The following is a 21,451-nucleotide window of genomic DNA, read 5'->3' on the forward strand; positions in this document are numbered from 1 at the left end:
GGTAGAGGGTAGGAATATCGAGTGAATACTTGGGGATTTTTCTCAGCAACAACATAAACCCCCACACTTCCAATATTATTTAGGAACATAACAACAATGACAGAAGTAGTCTGGATAACCCTTGACTTTGTGTTCCCAACTTTCACTATCAGTCTCGCACCACAATAGCCCAGCATTCTATAGTGAAGTGTACAGACATGCAATTCAAAGCTGAACACAGAATAACCCTTCTACTACTTCTTCCACATCTTTTAATAGCTCAGCCTGAATTTTTCACTAAGTTGGATGCTTTTTCTCATTTTATGCACCAACCTAAACAAATTTGTGAGAATTTCATGCTCTTTCCACTCCTTTTTTTCCCTATCTCGATGTTGATATCAGATTTATCACAATAGTTTCTAAGCATCTATGATTAATTTTATAAGCAGCACTATAGGATGATCAACAACACATTCTCTTAATTTGAGATCTGATTATCTAGCAACCATCACCTTCTCCTGAAGTATTTTCCACAAAGAAATTTAAAAGTAGAAATTAATATAGTCTTGAACTAATTTTCCTCATCAACCAGATGGCCTAATTATTGGCACTGAAAGAGCCAAGAAGGGAGAGTCCTTGTACCAAATTCAAAAGGCTATAGCATGTAACATCCCTTATTTATTTTTAAATCTCAATGCAACTCAGAGCACTAAAATACATGGGGAGAATCTTCACTTAAACTCACAATACTTCTTCTGCTCTCTTCCAAAATGCAACCTAATTAAATCAAAAATTCTTTTTCAAAATTACCTCTTTCCTACATTGTGAATATAACTGAACGTACAGATGTTTTCCAATACCAGTTTTAAGTGGAAGACTAATGATAAAAGGTACATGTAAATATCACTCCAGTGCCCCTTTCCTTCTGTGACTCACACTGTTATGTGCTTATGAACATCACATCTTGATACCCTGTGAAGTCTGCGGGTATTCTTCATATTTTATAGATCTGAAGAGTCAAATTACTGTTTTCTTTTTTTTATCTTTTCTTTTCCTTTTCTTTCTTTTTTAATTAATTGAGTTTTTAAATAGGAAAAGGCTTGATGTTCAAGTGAGAAACCAGGATTTTTGACATATTTGTTGCCAATCTTCCAGCCCTTTGTGGTCCACTCAAGTCTAACACAGATGCACAATCTTTTCTGAGCAGCACCACAAGACTACAGCTTAGGTAAAAGTGTGATATTAAAAACACCAAATAAAAATACTACTTGTAACTTTATCTTTTCCATCTAGTGGCTTTAAAATAACCAAAATATATGTTTGTTTTAACCACTATGACCTTCTGGCACGTTCAAGCACTGCAATACAAAAGGATTCCAAGTTTACTCAGTTACTATAGCACTGTCTGAATTTCAGTGTAGACTAATCCAGGCTGGAGTCAAGTTGCCTCCTCCACCATTTTTCCTTGCTTCTTAATAATTTTCTTCCTGGCTCTGAACAGATCTTGCCTGGAGTAAGTGGGAAGGGTGGTTTGCTCCAACAATTATACCTCGATGTAAAGCAAAACCACATAGTTTCTGCACCCTGACCTCTGGATAATGCACCTCAGTGTGCTGGGAGGGTTGATTAACATGTAAGGCTTTGAAATTCTTTACCAAAGGCAGCAGAGCAAAGTAGTGTTATCCAAATTGCATTACAGGTGGAAGCTCGTAAGATTTGTGATAAAGCTGCCTGATCATCAAAAACAACAGCTCCCATTGGCTTTTGTGGATTTAGTTGTAGCCCTGAATGAGCACAATCTCCTCTATTAACCATCTTTGTTCATGGCATCATTGTTTTTCTCCCTGGCTAGTGATTTTCGCTGGCTCTTCCTCTGATATGCTCCATAGTAGAAACATTTTCACAGATAAAACATATTACCTTCCCAAATGAAAACACTTAGAGGAAGTAATCATTTATGGCTGTCACTTGTGAGGAAACGCTTCATGATTCTGAGGTCATTTGCATTTGGAATAATCTCCAAAAGCTCACCTGAGCCTTCCTGCACTTGCAAAGCTGAATCCATTTTTATGTTACCAAAGAGTGTACAGTAATGTACCTTCCACTCTGGGGGTTTATCCTGTTTAGAAATAATAGATATTGCTTAAATCTTGCAAAGTGAAGAAGTTCATCTGAGCATTTCAAGGACCATATTTTCAACACAGGTAAATGTTTCCCCTCAAGTGTCCCCAGGGGGAGTGGGCTAGAAACATCACTGATATTCAGAAGCTTTCTGTTTCTCAGTACTAACATTGCTTCCACGGATTTGCTACTGATTCAGCTACTGAGTGCAAGGACAGGGACACGGGTTGAAACCCATCAAATGAGTGGCCTCAAAGTGTAGTGACCAGCGGCACAAATAACAGCTGGAGGCCAGTCACTGGTGCTGTGCCCCAAAGAATTACTCTGAGGCAAAATTAACACCTCCACTAGTGCTGCGGATGATGGGACAGCACATACCCTTCGCCAATTTGCAGAAATACGACTTTGAGGAGCGAGTGGTGATTGAGGTGCCATTGAGAGAGAGCTCAAGGTGCTGAAGAAATGAACAGGCTAGGATATAGTGAAGTTCAAAGAAAAATGCAAAGCCCTACATCTGGGAAGGAATAACCCCATGCAGCATTACAGGCTGGATGCCAAATGTCTTGAAAGCAGCTTTGCAGAAAAAGACCTGGAGAGGAAGGTGACCAGCAAGTTGACCATGAGCCAGCGATGCATCCTTGTGGCAAAGAAGGTTTGAGACCATCCTAGACTGTATTAGGAAGAGCACTGCCAGCAAGTCCAGGGAGGTGATCCTTCCCCTCTACTGTGCCTTGGTGAGAAATACATGAATTCTGTGTCCAGTTCTGGGCTTCCCAGTGTGAGACAGACATGGGTAGGTGATGCAGTGAGCCCAATAAAAGGACACAAAGCTGAAGGGATCAGAGCATCTGACACGAGGGGTGGCTGACACTGCTGGGACTGGTCAGTGTGGGGAAGAGAAAACTCAGTGGAGATCTCACTACTGTGATGTCCGTAAATACCCAAGGGAGTAAAGATGAAAAAAACCCAGACTTTTCTCAGTGGTATCCAATGACAGAAAAAGCAGCAATGCACACATAAAAATACAAGACATTCCATTCAAACAATATGAAAAAAATCCACTTCTTTACTGTAAGGTTGGTCAAGCAATAGTGCAAATTACCCACAGGGTCTCTATCTCTGAGGATGTTCGAAATTCAAACAGATAAAATCCTGAGCAACCCTCTCTAGCTGACCTTGCTTGAGCAGTGGGTTGTACTAGACCGTCTCCAGAGGTTTCTGCTCACCTCATTTCGTGAAACTTTGACAAAATTGGTTTAGGTTCCCATCACACATTATTGATAAACACAGTAACTCCTTCTGTTGCAACAAATGTGTTTAATTTGAAAGCTCGAGATTTAAACTACCAATATTTTTATCTCTAAACCATTGTTTTCTTTGCAAAATAGAAGGAACTGAAGAACAGAAGGTGTCCACAAGTAAAGCATGAATACATCTGCACAGATGTGAGGACATGTGCTACTGAATTTTACTGTGACATGGCACTGCCTGGGTAAAGGGAGAATGGATTCACTATCTCTGAATGTTAAAGAATGAGGAAAAAAAAAAAAAAAGCCAAAATTGTTTTCCTACCCCTTCTCTTTGTTTCCCTCTCGTGTGAAAATGTTAATCCATACACTCATTTTGTGTTCATAATTCCATCTCCCTCTCTCTCCTCTAATCTTCTATTTGTTTTCTTTCCTGAGAAATCTTTGTTAGGACGTACCTAGGCTGACGGGTAAGAAGCAAATCAGGAAACCTTATCTCTGAGCTCTGGCATTCACTTTAGTTAATTGAAATCTTTCAGGTCTAACAAATCCACTTCTATTTCTCAAACTAGCTAGGAGAGAGTCACAAAAGCATCTGTGCACAATAAAAAGAAAAGAGCTAAATCTTACGTCTGACAGGGTTTAAAATGAACTTTTTAAAAAGGAAAAAACCAGCAAAGAAGTTTAAAGTAGCCTTCAAGTATTAAACTGTCATATTCTTAGCATGACATGAGTACTTACTACTGTTTCAGTCAAATATGTTGCCCTGGAGAGATGGAAGCCTCATTTATTACGCTGGGAAGTTGTAGCTAAACCTAACACTTTCCAAGGAAATGCAGCAATATCCTTCTGTCACAAAATAGGCAGCTTTCTGTGAGATTCTATCAATTTGAAGTAATTTCTCTCTTTGATTATCTAAGTAATAATTTACAAAGGTTCTCACAGAACTTCATCCTTGGCACATCATCTTTTTAACAGAACAACTTTTAAGATTTGGCTGCTCTGGCTCTACCTCCAGTTGGAGATATGGAAATTGAAGATATCCACAATAATAACAGACAGAAAACTGCCATGCTAAAATTCAAATTATGCCTACTTCAAATTCCTGCCTGACCAAACAGTTCAGCGGAAGAGACTGGAATCTTTGCTCAAATAAAAACAAGTAATTTTTAAAAGGTTAAAGCTATAAAGCTCAATGCTCCACGAGATTCAGGGCTGAAACAAATAATAGCCAGTCAATCAAGAAACAAAAAATGTTTGCCAGTTTGAAGTAATTCTGAACTCACGTACTCACTAGTCTTACCACGCTACCTTTCCTTCCCTCTCCTCCAACAGAACAGCTTTTGAGTGCCTTATCTTTTCTTCCAGACACTCTTCCACTGCGACAGGAGAAGGAAAAGGAGTTCTCCTTCGCTTGGAGGACTCAGCCAATGAAGTTGTGCTCTTTTGTTCAACTTTCATCCAAACTAAGAGCACTGACATTCACATTGGCCAAGTGGAGAGAGGGTAGGATACTAACAACAGTTTTACTACAGTTGACTAAAGACAGAAAAGTGAGATTCACCCTGTTCTTACCTATGGGCACCAGTAGTGCTCCCTAGTTTCTTCCCCACTAACTACTGCAGTTGCAAATAACCTGTACTTAGACTTCCACACATTGTCAGCCACTGACTTTCTTCTAATGACTTTGCTACCACTATTAAAATTCTGAGTGCCATAATGTCTGAAAGTTTCTCTCCTAGGGTTCCTATGACAGTATAAGCCCTAGGTTTCCTTTTTTTATATTTTTTCCTTCCCCCCCCCCCCAAATTAGAAATTTACTTGCAGAGAGAACTTTGAAAAATTAGCTTTAAAAAAAAAAAAAACAACTCAAAGAGCAATTATGAAAATGTGTCACAACGGAGTTTTTTTGCAATCTGAATTTTTAAGCAAGTCTCAGCATTTTGAATGTTTGGCTTCAACAATTTTGCTTAGTTGTACAGCATAGGAAAATTGTATTTCTGTGGGACCAACTCAATAGTTCATGTTTCAACACACATTTTAATTATTAACTAACACAGTTTGGGAACGTAGGCCAGCTAAGTTTTTCATTTATTTTGAGCAAAAATAACCATGCAAGGTTCTAATACAAAAATAAATTCTTATCCCTATGCAGTAATTATTTCGTCAAGTTTTTGGCTGAAGCAGCAAAAATCTGTTTCTCTCCTTGTATGACTGTCGAACACGCAAACCACCCGCCCACTTAAGAGTGCAAAATTCCCTCCCTTTCAGCTCACAGACCACGAAGGAGGGAAAGGGACAACTTTGGGCTCGGCTGCCAGAGCTGGGGTCGCAGCCAGGTCTCCCCTTCAGCGCCCAGCGGCTCCGGGAGCTGTTCGTGGTACTGGAACGACACTGCCGGGGACGGGCACCGGCATCGCCACAGCAAGAACGGGACGAGGGCAAAGAAGATACTCCCTGTATCCCTCCATTAGTTAAGAGACAAATATCCGTTTTGCCAGTTATCCATTATAAACAAAACCAAACGCACGCACTTCCCACTGAACTTCAGAGAGCTGTAAATTATTAACACTTTGAACCTACGGCTCTCAGTGCTGTGAGAGCAGAACAAGAATGAGCTGATTAGGGGAAGCTTAAAAAAAGTCAAATATTGCTGTTTCCACGTAGAGAAAGAAAATCGTGGGCAGAAATAAAGCAACTTGTCCGTGCAATAGGATGAGGACCAAGAGCTGAGGCAAGTCTGAGTCCAGCCTGACATCTATGTGGCCAGAGCTAAGGGGACTTGTCAAGCTCTCAGGGCAGGACCGCTCCACATTGTCACGATCAAACTTCCTTTGCACCCCGGTGAGCTCTGGGAAAAGACATTCTGGCATTATAAACAGAGGTCAAAATAATGGGACCTTGAAATTTTTTGAGGAAAACGGTACTTCAGCATATGACTTTTCTGGAGGCTTTATATCCTCGACTCATTAGTAAGGTTTTACTATCCTCAGCTCCATTCTTGTTTCATGCCATTAATGTTTTCAAACTGCTGCAGCAAGCTTCAAGAAATGTAGCTCCAGTAACCAGCAAAATAATCCCCAATTTAAGCTTATTTATTTCCCAGAGTAATACCCCCTACTATAGGAGTGAGTGCAGAGCAACAGCAATTTCTGTTCATAATAAATGTTTCTGCAAACTGATTTTTTTTATGTAGCGATGTTTTGGTGCCTGTCTCCCCCCGCCTCCATTTTTCCCTTTCATATTTTTAGCTCAGAGTATCAGCAGACAACTGCAGATCATACCATAACTTTTAAGTTGGTGGAAGAACAGTATGGAGGGAGAACAGCATCTAAAATAGGCTGATTAAAGCAATACTTTTGCAAAAATTTACTTTTTTCTTCTGCCCCTACCACAGCCCTGTATTTTGGGAAGGACTTTTCCACATCAGACAGTAGCAAACAAAAATACAAAGTTGTTTGTTTTCTTTTTAAAGGAAAATTTTACAGAACAAGCTCATGAAGAGGAAAAATTATACTTATGTACTTGCAACTTACACTTGAGACCATCAAGAAGGCCTTTAATACACATTTGCTCAAAAGATACTGGTTTTAAAATAACAGTTCCGTGACACACAAGTATGCAAAGCCAATGCCTGGGTATTCATGGACAACCCTTGGATGACTCCATATCATAGGAACTTCTCCTAATCACGAAACAAAGGGCTTTTTCCTTGCAGACAACTGGTTGAATAAGGTGACTACCCAAACACACAAAAGGATTATCAAGATTGTGGACTTATTCCATACTGAAGAACTGAGTGGCAGCTTTCTGACACCACTAATGGCACTTTAGCTCACTTCCTGTAATTTTTATGAATGCAGAACACCAACCAGCTTGCTGAATGAGGGTTCTGGTTTCCAAACCTTTTCAGCACTATGTAAGACAAAAACTGCCAAAAATTTGGCACTCTTTTTTTTTGTTGTTGTTGTTTAAAAAGCCTTGATGTAGAGTGTCTCTCCTCTGGGAAGAGAACTGTCAGGTACGCTGGGGCAATGCAAGAGTTCAGACTCTTTGTAGCACTTTTATGCTCAGAGCCTCAATAAATTTTCTGCAGAACTGCATACCAAAAATTAAAAAAGCCAATACAAACACTTCATTAAAAGGAGGTGCTCCTTTTGATAGCCAATAGACGTAAACACGAGGCACATTTACAGATACAGGTGTATTTTGGTTTCACAGCTCTAAGAACTTAGAAATACAAATATCAGCATTTTACACAGTCCCTGGGGAGAAAAAGCTCATTAAAAAGCATTGCCTCTGAGCATCCCATCTGTTGCTTTACCTGCCCCTGTCCCAACATTCACTGAGTTTCAAATGAAATAGTATTTCTGTTGACAGAGGAGGCCTCTTAGGAAGTTCCCACTTGTCATAACATCTTGGTGAGAAGTTGGGAATCAGAAACCCAGTGGGAGGTCACTGACTTCCACTAGTGTTTATACTGCCTTTTTTTTTTTTCCCCTTTTTTTCTAAGCATAGCATTTAAAATTAGGTTTTTCCTTGTTATATACCAAGCCCTGGGCAGATGAGGCCCATCTGTCAGACTCAAAGACACCTGCAATCAGCAGGCATATTTGAGCTGACAAAAGGGTCAAAGCTCACGGGCAGAGTACTGCTCATCATGGAGGGAATGTGGCTCTGAATTTGCAGACACAGTTAAGGAAAAGTTCTGGTGTCAAAGATTTGTGTTGCTGTCCCTGTGGGAAAAACTAATGAGGAAAAATATTGAAAGATATTCCATTCTCCAGCCTCTCCTGTGCATCCAGTTTTCTCTATTTCAGCTTATAAGTCTTCATTCTGTGTCTCCTGCAGCAGCTTTTGTCACTACATGAATAATTAATGTTAATAGTCTCATCAACTTCAGGGCATAGTGCAAGACTCATTGAGCAAATGTTGGTTAGGCTTTCCTGTCTCGTGAAGTCTTTTCTTTCACATAAGAGATCCCACAGAAGAAAAGCTGAGCTCTACTTCTTCGGTGTACCCTGAACAGGCAAATGTGTATTAGCATTAGGTGGAGTATCTCATGGTATATAAACATGGCAAGATTGTCCATTAAATGTGAACATTCAGTGAATACCAAACACAGTGCCAACTAATAGCTGGTTTTACTTTAATCTCTTTAAATCCATCCATAAGATTCTTTTAGCTGTAACATCACATGGTATCATAATATCATGGTTACATTATGTTAGTCCATGATTACTTCATAAATTTTAAATGGGAAAAAAAACCAAAAAACAAACCAAACCAAAACCAGCAGAACTGTTCAATCACAAAGTGTTTCTTACACACTCCCCAAATGGGTTTGTCCACTGAAGATGTCAGCACAAAAAAGATGAGTGAGGAGAACCTAACAGATCCTTTATGTCTAACTACTGCTAGTAATTTAAGCTCTCTCTATTGCCCTGTGAGAAAACATTTCTACTTCCTAATCCACAATGGAAAAATAGAGTTAAAATGACTTTGCCCCCTTTTGCCTGTGACTGTAAATGAGGCATGGATAAAGTAAGCACCAAATCCTACTTTTGATAAACAGACGACCAAGTTAGGTCGCAAAATGTAACTACATAAATGACAAATGCATCTCACTGAACTCTTTTAGTCACAGCAAGCTTTCCTTCAAAGTGAAGTACAGTTGCTGTTAGCAGAAACACCTGCAGTTCCATTTAAGATGCCCATTTTATGAAAATGTGACAAATTGTGGAATACCAGAACAGTTGAATAAAACGCCATATTATTCACCAAGCTATTGTAAATTATGCCCATTTCAAGTCAAAATAGACAATCAGGAGTTTCATGGATTCTGACTCACATAAAAAAACCTCACAAAACAAATCTCTACTTAAAACTGTCAAGAAACAGTGAACTCACTCTTGACCACAGCAAGAATGCAAAAATAATAAATTGCTTAAGTTTCCAGAATTTAAAAATGGTAATAATTTAATTTAAAAAACGCAGAAGTTTTAGCATACAGTAAACAATTAGAATATTAATGCCTGCATGAAACATCCTTAACATAATACTATCGTATCTTCATCTTTTTAATTCCGCATAAGCATAATAACATGATGCCTGGGTATTAAAACTCCATTAAAATGTCTGAAAAAATTAGTGTGTTTTAAAAGCAATCCACACTATTGACAGTGCTTTTAAAGTATAAGCACGTTCTTCACTGTTGAACAGAACAAGAAAAACTCTAGTGCTGATTTAAAATGGGTCCAAACCCAGAAAAAAATACCAAAATAATCTGATCTGATGACTTTTGGCTGTAGCAAACACCAGTAAATTCAGCAGAATTGTAAGATATATCACAGTAGCACAGTTTTTTTTGCATTAAACTGGAACCTGCCTTGCAGTAGGACACACAGCATCAGAGTGGGCATGTGCTCCAGTCTGCTCCTGAACTTCACTGCTTTAACGCTTTGAGTCTTCCCACAGCGGCGGCAAGAACGAGCCAGAGAGCCAGGGAACACCTCACACTCACTGCCCACAGCTGCCACTGATGTTTGGGTTGTTAGTGTCCCAAAACGGGGCAACAATCCAAGCCCTCACTTCTGTAGCATGTTATGATTCAGTTATGAATGGTCTGCTGTTCAGCTTCCCAAGTATTTTGCTTCCTCCCTCCGTCCCAGTACAGAAATAAAACCCAACCCATTAGACACCACTCCATACATTTTGGTGACTTACTTTTCTGGCATGTTTTAATTGGGTAAAAATGAACTGGCTTAAAAGTAAGATGAGAGACAGACCAGGAAATATACTGAAATTCATTTTGCCTGCTTAGTATATAATGAACGATGACAGCACTACCTTTCAGGAGATAATTAGTTTCATAGTCCATAAGAGTGAATATTTACTGGAGACACTAAGAATAATTTCTTTGTGTGAGTGGACTAATAAATTTTAATGAAGACAAGTGTGATATTTGGGGTTATACAATTAAAAGTAAACATATAGCATATTTAGCAAATTGAAAACCTACTAGTTGCATGTATAAAATACACATTTGTTTTAGAAGTATTTTGTAATTTTTAAAACTATGCACACACATCTACTTTTAATTAAAGTTCTAAACCTGTTTTTTTTAAAGTTTAATCAGTACCCATAGCACCAAAAATGTAGACATTAAATATATGAAAAAATTTATTAAATAGCCTGAACCAACAGCAATTTAGAAAGAAACTCAACACTTGTACAGAGAAAAAACCAAACCAACTAGCCCACAATCCAACATCCCATTAAACATTGACAACATAGAAAGTTGGAACAAAGGAACTTCAAAGTAGGAGGGCAGGCCAAATGGTGGCTTGTTGTGGACTGGGCCATGAAAATGAAGTGGTTATTATATTTTTTTAAACATAATAACTGAAAGCCGTGATCATACTTTCAGCTATTTGCTTGTAGGAGATACGAGATTTTTATTTCTGGTTACTACTTATCACATGCTCTGCACTGTGAGCTGGTGAACTACGTCAGTCTCACGTGTTGACTTCGAAAGTGTCTAAGCAAACAGATGACTCTCCACCCCGACTCTTAAAAGGATATGTTTGCTTTAACACTCCTGCAAACACACAGGCCCTGATAACTAGCAGAGTGGGTAAGGCTTAGAATATTGCACCACCCTGGTCCTGTAGTTTCCTTTCTGCTTTTCCATGGCATCCAAGCACAGTGTGTAATACCCATCTTCAACCTATCTGATGGTTTCTGCAGCCCAGCAGACCCTTTACCAGCCCAAAGCAGCCTAGAAATCTGAAGTTATTTCCCCTCCTTTTCCCTGCAATACAAAGTAAGTGCCAGGCTGTCAACAGTTCCACTGTAAGAAGAGGATTTTCACCTGAAATCCCATTTATTTAGATAAGCAGCACAAACGACATAGTAGAACAAAGAGAAGAAAAATGATGCTAATTGGGTACGTGGAAAAATCTCCATGCTGAGAACTGTAAGACTTCATTATCTCAGAGCACTATTCAAGTGCCAAAAGATACTGTGTACACAACATGATGAGAGTTCAGGCAGGTCTGGAAGAAAGGCAGAAGAACAGCAGAGTAGGCAGTAGCACAGTTAGACAAATTCACAGAAGACGGATAACACAAACAGCAAAACAAAGGTATCATAGAAAAAAAAAATATATTGTGCCAGCCTAATTCTATAAAATTTCAAATCTCTTTTCTGCACCCTGCTAGAATACTTGGAGAATTCTAGCAGCAATTTTCTAAAACACTGGTGTAAATGTTGCCATTTCATCCCATGTTAATCTCCATCATACATCCTCATTTCTGTAAGTCCACATATACTTGCTCCAGCCTGGAAGATACGTGGTCATTTCAAGATAAATCTCTAGCCTCACTTAATTTTGGAAAGTTACCAACAATTCTAAAGTCCTGCGTGTTAATTTTGCACAGAATTGAAAGTGGCTGCAAGTCAGTCATGCAGGGGTTTAAACTGTTTGCCTGAAATCACAGGATTTCCCCTTAAAGAGAAGTAAGTCGGTCAAGGGTTTTGAATTGGAATTCTCCTTTATGCAACATAGTAAGTAAAATTCTTCAAACCCCATGTAACAGCACTGCTGTTTTGGATTATACGCTGTGGTGTTTTTCATAAACTACCTATTGTGTCTGCCAGGATAATGCTAAGCTCTGTATTCTCTTTTTTTTTTTTTTTTTTTTTTGGAAAGCAAACTGCATTCAACCTTCCAGATTAATGACACTTATAAATAAATAAAAATCCACAATTTACTGTCAATAGAAGACCAGCTGGCACCCTACAGTGGAGCTGAAGGGGTAGTGTGCACGGACAGAGATTGGTGATAGGTTGCTGACTCATTTTTCATTTATTTTATGGGTGTTTTTCAGCATGAGGAGCTTGCTAGCTATGATGTGGCTATCTCTGTCCGAGTGCTATCTCATCCTCATAACAGAGATCAGTAATTAAAGTTTAATATGCAGCACTGAGACTACCTGCATCTCTCAAGGGGCCACTAGAAGGGAATTAGCGAAGAATGATGCAAGTTTGCTAGAAGGATTTGATAGCCAATTCTAATTTCATCAGCTTTGATTGGAAAATGGGAAAGGCACCTCCGGGACACTAGCAGTGTATTTGCCTCAAGTCTGTAGTCTAAATAAACGTGGTATAGTGCAAACTTTGAGCTTACCCAAGGTAAAGCCCTGCAATTGCCCTGGATTTGTCCTGCAGAAGCTCCCCACTCTGTCCTGATAACCCAAACAAACTCCCCAGCATAAAACACTCTCAAGCAGAGCAGAGTGGAAGAGGAGCAGACAGACAATTGAAATTACATGCAGATCAAATGCCAAGAGAAGATTGTTTCTAATGCTGTGCCATGCCCAGCAACTAAACAAGATGAAGCTCTTTTAGCTGAAACAAGAATCAGCTTGTAGTACCCTTTGGTTTTTTGTGCAAGAGAAAGGGTTTTTTCAAAGGTTATTCAGAAGGTTCAAGTGTTTTGAAAGGTTGTGGGCTCATAGAAATCTCATGAGTTTCAAGAATACTTTACCAGCTTTTTGAGTTCTCATTGAGCTCAAGTGAAGCCAGTTTCTTACCTGTATTATTTATGCTTTGTACTTCTACCAAGCCATCCTTCTCTAAGCAAACCAAACAATGCCAGCAAATTCACGCTGTGCCTTTCTGAGATGACTTGCCACATTTTCCAGTGCTCTCAGCTTACCATGCAGTAACCAAAAGAATATTTCTGCATCCTGGGTTACAGAATGGGTACTTTGGAGATGTATTTACAGGAGATTTTCTGACCTGGTTAGCAAGAGAACATGAAGTCTTTTTTAGCCTGCTCTACACTGCCATTTCTGCTAGTTCAGTCTCGGTTACAACAACTCTCAGCTGTGCATGACTGCAAGTGGTTATTGTGGTAGCAAACATCCTATACTTATAATTTAAAAAACAGCCTTTTTGGCATGACATGGAAGGGAAACAGCATAGGGTCTTTCGGTTGGAAGCTCTTTCATACAGTTCTCTTTTCTGCAAGAAATTTTACATATTAGATTTCTGTTCCTTGGTTTTCTCTATTTCAGGAAAGAATGAAATCCAGCTACAACTGCAGCTGTACTGATTTCAAGCATGCAACAGTACCAGAGTTATGGAGCAAGAAGCTGAAATAAAAAAGTGGAAGACAGATTCAAGACACAAGACTGATGTGCAATGTCCAGCAGGCATTACTCTATCCTGCATCAGGTTTGGGAAAATAAACATTACTGTTGCTGGCCAGACTAATATCTGAAAGACTGCCTGGTTTGGAAAGGAACTTGAACTTGTGATGCAGATCCCTGGCTATGAAAAGGCAATTGCTGGTTTGACCAAGGAGTTCAAGTAAGGAAGTTTCAGGTGTCAGCTTTTCATCTGAGCAAATCAATGTTGTTTGGATTAGTGCAATGTGAATTTGAAGAAAAATTTCCAGGTTAACAAATTCACTTTTCTTTTGAGAGTCCCCATGTGTACAAGCTTATGTAAGCTTAACTGAAGTCCACAAAGTGCAACTTCTTCTTTAAAACAATTTAAGCACCTTTTATGGGAGTTTAATGATTATAGTCACCAGGGTAAGTTTTTCCAAAAAAAATCAACAAAGGACAGAGGGGCTTATGCCTTTGTTTACAGCTATGGAAAACAAACAACAGTCCAGAGAGAAAGCTCCAATTTTTATTTGACTCAGGCAACTTCTAATGAATACAGCAGTTTGGATTCTAGTGGGGTCCCTAATTTTCATTTCAAATGTAAAAGGTTTATGCCAATATTATTGAGATTAAATGCCCCAGAGAAGGAGTGGAACAAGAATTTTTATTTGTTTAATTATTTTTTAAAAACAAAGATAAATGTATGCTGGTTTGCTTTTTGTTGTTCTGGCAAATGCTTCCCTTTTTCCAACGTCTTCTGACTGTAATACAGTTTGATGTGAAGGTAGGAAGGGAGAGGAATGGGGAAAAACTTAAAGGTTTGTTTGGAAAAAATATTCTTTTGTCTAGCAAAGGACTTCAGCAAAAAGTTTCTGAATTCCAATAGAGCTTGTTTAAAATAAAAGTAATATTCTTTTGATGAAGAAGGTGCTGCCTACGAGAAGCAAAGAGCAAGAGAGACATCACACTGATCTGATTCAATTTGCCTGAGATGTTAACCTACATATCTAACCAGTGAAGCCCAATTGCTCCTAATGCCTACTGAAGTAGTAAATCTTTCCCACTGTACCAGGCTTCAGGATTGACCTGTGGACCTGAGGAAACTCCTCAACATCACTAAAGCATCAGGAGCCATGACTGGCAGCAATAAACACTAAACACATCAATTGTTCCAAAAAACACACTCGTCTTCTCTTCAGGCCTTTGTTATCTCTCCCTTCTGCACTGTTGGGGTTTTATTAATTTCTACTTGACTTCAGCCCCATGATTTAACTCTGCAGTATAGAGCATGGGACAACACAGTTATTTGTATAGACAGGGGAAAGACTCAAGGAATTGTGGGTGTTGTTGTTTTTTGAGGTGTTTTAAATTTCTTTTCCCCCCCTCAGGGCTTCACTTGAACAGGTGTTTGGGACACTTGCTTCTACTCTCAAATTCTCCACCTTCCCTCTTATATCTGCATAACAATTTCTATTCTCACTCCAAAAAATGTGACATTAAGAAAAAGTTTGCATAGCATTGCTCTTCTCTTTCATCATCTTACCTCTTCTAAGTGCTTCAACAATGATAGCATTATATATTGCCAAGCCCCTTGTGTGTTGTAAGCTGTCAAAGTTAAGTGGCAAACTGAGGGGAACAGCAAACTGCACAAAACCAGCCTGGGTACCCAGTGATCTGACTGTCTTCAGGTATGTGTGCTGCCTGCAAGCTGCTAGAGATGTTCCACAGTTTTTCACTGAAAATTTTAGATTCCTCAAATGAATTTTCCTTCCCCTCCCCACCACCATAACATAATATTTTGAAACAGTTAATGTACCAGAACTGATTTCTGATGTGTGCTTGCTTTACATAAATAAGTTAGTTTAAAAATATTAGCTTATGAAACAGCTCCTGTCATTGTTCTTTCTATCTTTGAGAACCCAGCTAATCATTACACAGATTTATTTGCACTGGGAGCCTCCAAGCTAGTGTAATTATCTCATTCTCTATATTCGTATCAGGGCACTACTGAAGGCAATAAAAGAATATGCAATAAGCGGTCCTTTCCATGACTTTTATTTTTTACTTATATTGTCATTTAATGACAGTGTATGCAAGAGGGTAATTTAGTTGTTACCTGCATCAAGGACAGCTTTATGAAGGTGAAAAACTCCATATCCAGGAGAGCTCACTAAGGGTGCAGACACACTATTTTAACAGCAGAATTATAATTATCCAAAGCTCACCATTTCATATTTTTACTTAATGTTTGTCGATATAAGCTAGAAAGACGAGTGTAAAGTTATTTTGTAATGAGCAAGATGACCCTTTGGGTTCACAGCTGATAAATAACAACTTACAGTGCAAGAACTGTGATGCACAAACTGTTTTACTTCTTGCTAATTTACCTGGGAATAAGGAGGGGCTGTACCACTGTCACACACTGAACAAATGAGCCTAATGCTGTTATTAATAATGCTTGAAATAGAACCCTCTTAGTTCTGAAATCTTGTTTAAGCAAAGCTCAAGTCACAACATAAAGTCACCTGAAATTACAAAAACACAGAATTAAAAAAAAAAAAAAAAGTTTTTATTCCATTTAAGGCTAAGCAAAACTGGAATTTCATATTGCTTGGGAAGCTTTGTCTCATTTTTAGGCTCTCATTGCAATAAACTCTTCATGTGTCCACTAGTGGCCAAACACACATGCAGGACCAAATTCTCTCCTGTTTACAGCATTTCCTTGCCTGAATCCAACACTCATCTGGCCAAAATAATCTGGCCCCTTTACGACAATGTGGACCCATCAGTAAGCCAGATCATACGAGAGAACCCAACCCACTGTCGTTAATATTGTGTCACCCCTGGACAACTGTAATGCAGCATCGTTACAGTGCAGTGCCTGATCACTGCCCCGTGGTGACACGCTGGTCCTTCTAGGAAAGCAACTGCCACTGTTGCTACAGGAGACTGGGTAATTTCTGCACAGAACTGAAAGCCAAGATCACCGCCTAATAAAATAAAAAAGGTTAGTCTCAGAGCAAGGCAAAGTCTCTCCTGCATAAACAGTGAATTAAAGCCCTTCCAAGCCTCCTGCTGCCGGGCACCATTTTGCGGAGACGGCAACATCTGAGGCTTTGGAATAGCGAGGACCTGGCAGAGTGTCTGACAATGAGCTACCATACTGTGGGTGTCAGGAGCCACACGTCAGCAAAACAGCATTCACCAGCTGGAGGCCCACAAGTGCCAGTTTTAATTATAAACTTTATTTTCAGATGGAGTTCACAGTTTATACAGGGTACGCTTCGTGCCATCAGAACATTTGAGCGCTGCACCAACCAAACTGGTGGCTTGTTATTTTCTTAAAAACAGAAATGTAAACATAACATGTTTTTATTCGTTCAGAAGAACAATAATCTTTCACAGTCAGTTTGTCAAGGACTGTAGCATGTGTTATCCAGATGTGCAAGCAAAATACCCAGTAATTCCCTCTGTACACAGAGCTGTTATCCTCTGCTCTATTTTCACCTTTAGACTCATGATTATTCCTTTCATATTTTTTTTTCTTACAAATTCAATGTTCTTGGTTCTACAAACTTAACTACATGTACCTTCACCTAAATGTTGATTTAAATGTTTGTTTCAGGTTTGCCAGAGAGATTGTTGCTCATTTTTGCATACCTTTATTCCATTATACTCATGCCACAACGAAGGAGGCAGAAAATATGCACATGAGAAGAATTGGTCAGTCAGTTTGTGATTTCACCCGTGCTTCCCAATGCTCATTTGGCACAAGTGAAACATTTTACTGCTGCTCTAGACTTCATTCTTCTTTCTTTTGTTTTATAACCATCCCTCCTCTTCCAAACCATTGCTGTAATACATTTAATTAAGGACTCCATTCTAAACTTTCTGTTTTAACCTAAGGAGGGTCTTAAAAATATTAATTCCTTCATAAACAGGGTCTGACAGTCTACATATCGCTACATATGCATATGTATATTAAAAGTATTTAAACATTCTTTTGAATAATCTTGGTAACATCATAATGGGACTTTAGATACAATAAATAAGAGCTTAGAAGGTATTATTTTCCTTGTGTACTCCAATTAATTCTGATCCTCCAGAAAATGCCTGCACAATTTTTCATCACATATCAATTTCTCTTTGCTACTCTAAGCTCGTTTGACTTAGCATGCAAAGCAGGCTGTAGGGAAGGAACTCTCCTGAAATCAGGTACTTCGTAATACTTTCAGAAACCAGAATCTGATGTAAAAAATATTGTGTCCATTTTATTCCATAAACTGGAAAATGATGCAGTGTTGTTCCCCTACGGTGAACAGACGTCATGCATTAATTAACTGCTTCTTAAACTGTCCATGTAGATTAACAGAGAAAATTCCGCTAGGGATGGAAACTGGCTCACTACAAAGTAAAGCATCTGAGTGACAGACTGGTAATCTGCACTTAAAAAAATGGAGGAGATATGAATGAAAGGACAGAGACATATCAGATATATGCTGTCAAAAATATCTTCTAGAACTTGCTTCACTTAATTCCTTTATAACACACTGACAGGGATGATGTATCATTTAATACTTTAAAAGATTCTCCAGTAAGCCAGAAAAGCGAGGAGCGGTTCTTTTGACCCTGGCTCCCAGAATAATTATGATTATCTGCACTATTTAGCCTGAAAGGAATCGGACACTCTTCATGGTCTGTTAGTTCAGCTATGATGTTTGATAATCTATACACACAAGTCATTGAAGGTCACTCAACCTTAGACTACTTCAAGCACACTTAGTTAGCCTTTACTGAATGGTAAAGTGCAAGTGCCCCATTTCTATTGCTATGACACTACTGAAAGACTGGAACTGCTGAAGGATGAAAATAATTTCATTTTGTGTCTGCTACGTAGAAAGATTTGAATAAACTCAGTTGTTTGGTTGGGTTGTAAATATGAAACGCCTGCTAGGATGTCAAGAGCAGTGAAGACCAAGCAGATGGAAAATGAAGCTGAAGAAAATTAAGCTGATTCTGTGCAACTGGTTAGAAGTATTACCAGAATCTCCCCCTTCACCCAAACACAGACAAAAAACCCCAACTGTATAAGCATTCATTAAGTTACAAGTTTGCCTCGGTTGACTAAAAAATTAGAGTTAAAAAATACAGTAGATCATCTCGACCTACTCCACGGACTTGGGGGACACTTGGCTACACTTCAGCCTACAAGGGAATCAGCCATGGAATCATCACTCAGGGTACACCAAAAGAGCTCCTTTTCAGTGAGAAAGTGCTGTGCTCACTGAAAACAACCACACATTTTCTGGCCACTTTGGTTAACAGATCCACTTGATCTTTCAGAGATGACACCTTTTTCACTGGTTTAAATGTACAGAAAGTTACAGAGGGAGCAGGCACAAGACTATATGTTCAAGACCAAGTTTTATGTTCCAGATTTGAAAAAAAAAAAAATTCAGAACCAAAGTTAAAAGATTACACATAGTTCTGCAACTGCTGCAGTGCCATAGCCTTCCAGCTTTTCCAGAAATCAATATTCTCACACTGATACAAAATTTACATCAGAGAGCAGCAACTTGGCCCTCAGTATCGATTCAAGTCATCTCTATGACTTGAACCTGTTTTTAGGACCAAAAAATTTCCAAAAGTATAATCTCTTTACAAGTACGTATCACTTTTTTACAGTGTCACAGAAATACATTTTCTTTGCTATTGTATAGCCTGCATCTATGTTAAAAGAAAAAAAAAAAAAATCCCTAAAAAAGTAGGGTAGGAAAGCTGCAGACTGCGTGTGATTCTGTGAGATACACCTAACTTCCTGGGTACTTCTCTTTTTGAAGCTGCAATTTCTTGTTTGCAAATCCTCTTTACTATATGCACAACTGCCAACTTCCCAAGTGTTTCATCGTTTTGACCTGGGTGAACCAACGCTGAGATGAGAGCAAGCCTCTTTGTAATTCTGTGTGTGTCATCTCTAATGGCCTTGGTTACCAAGTTTTAACTACTGAACCCATTGTGGAAGGTACATAAAAAGCCAGGCACAGCAAGAATTTCATCACTACCTCATTTTAAGCAAGATGGAAGTGCCACTAAGAATAGTCTGAGGATGTTTATCCTTCTCTCCAAAACTTTAAAACAGTGGTAGAATAATATTTCTTTGTTATATGTTTCTCCCCTATCATCCCTCATTACGTTTAGTTTACAAAAATCTCAGCACAAAAGCCTGAGCTGTTTTTTTTTTTAATTCACTTCCTAAACTATCTATATCCTCAGCATTTGTTGTAAAATTATTTCTTATAAATAACCAAAATAAGCCAGCACACAGTTCTGCTCAAGCTTTACGGTGGCAAGATGGTGTATTTAAATCAGAGGTTGAAAAAAGATCAATACACAATTATTTTTTAATATGTCTATGTTATTCAGTTTTTCTTTGGATTTCTCTATTAATCTTGAATTAATTTTCTTTTTGCAATAGTTATAATGCCATTACTGGGTTTTGTATCTGAAATACTTTAAAAGAGAAAGAGTACCAAGTATTTTAATATATTATAAGGAAATCTATATCCAGGTAACAGATCAAAGCTACATACTTCATTTTTACAACCAAATAAAATTGCATATTCCTTAGTTTAGCACAAATAAGTCATGCTGTGGCAAAGAATGGTATAAAGAGCTGTCAGACAAGGATGCAGGTATTCCCTTTTTTTCAGTTCTATTTAAGGCAGTACATTTCCTGTTCTATGAAGTACTTGTGATCACTAAGAAAAACATTAATACCTCAACATTTATCCCACAGTGGCCATGCTCACTGTGTCTGCATTTCTATTGATGAAAACCCTTTCACTGAGCTCAGCATCTGAAGCACAGACTGCCTTTGTAAATTCCAGCCTAGAGATGTACTCAGGACAGCACCTTTCTAGTCAACCATCTCAGAATACTGTTGGAAGGAGAGGTTGTACAGCTGTATGCAACTCTTTTCATCACAGAAGGTGTTTTGTGTGTGGTGGTTTTTTTTTTTTGTTGCCTTTTGTTTGTTTGTTTGTTTTTCTTCATGGTAGAATAAAGAAGGAAAAAGTTTGTCAGCAATTACTCTTCAAGAACAGATCTCTTCTTCTCACTACTGGCCAAAATGCAGCCCCCAATATTTAGGGAATGGCTCATGAATATATGAAGGTTTTTTTATATTGTTGATTGTCTTGATTTTGAAAGGTTTCTCATCTGGAACAGAAATCTGGCTGTTCCATCCCAAGCTTCAGTGACTGCAAATTTAAAATGCAAGTTGCAATGAATAGTGCCCAAAGACTAAAAGACTTTTCCCCCAAACTTAGCATGAAGAAAAAATTCATGACAAAGTAATTTCAGGCATTTCAGTCCTTATCTAAAGCTTGACGCTTCTTTTCCCTACTCAGTCTTCCTCAATAACCCTCTTCCATAAAGGAATAACAAAAATTACACAAGTCTAATATAAGATATTATAAACTAAAACACGCCTCAGGACAAAGACGACAATTCAACTACCTTTGCGCTGGTTAAAATTCAAATCAGCTTGAGATTTTAAACAATGTTATTTTCGCATACTTACTTTCCTCTCATGTTATAAAGAAAGGAATGTGGCTTTTGAATTGTCCCTATTTATCAAGCACTTTTGCCAGTTTGCAGATATATGGACAGAAACTGTTGGTTCTCATAGGTCCCAGAAGCTCCCTTTCTGGTATGAGAAAACAGAGCTTGATGACAGCAAGTTGACTCAGCATCTTTCTACTCCACCACCCTCAAACGATAAGCAAAGGATGCAGAAGGTGTGACAGCCACAAAAAAATAGCGTGATCTTTATCAAGAGACAGTTTTGCTTAAATACAGCTTTAAGTAGCATCAAACTTTTCTTGCAATTTTATAACCCTCTAATTGCTCCACTGCCTTATTTTC

This window comes from Empidonax traillii, unplaced genomic scaffold (assembly GCF_003031625.1).
Source record: "Empidonax traillii isolate 1590-97213 ecotype Southwest subspecies unplaced genomic scaffold, ASM303162v1 scaffold134:size1062425, whole genome shotgun sequence".
Lineage (NCBI taxonomy): Eukaryota > Metazoa > Chordata > Aves > Passeriformes > Tyrannidae > Empidonax > Empidonax traillii.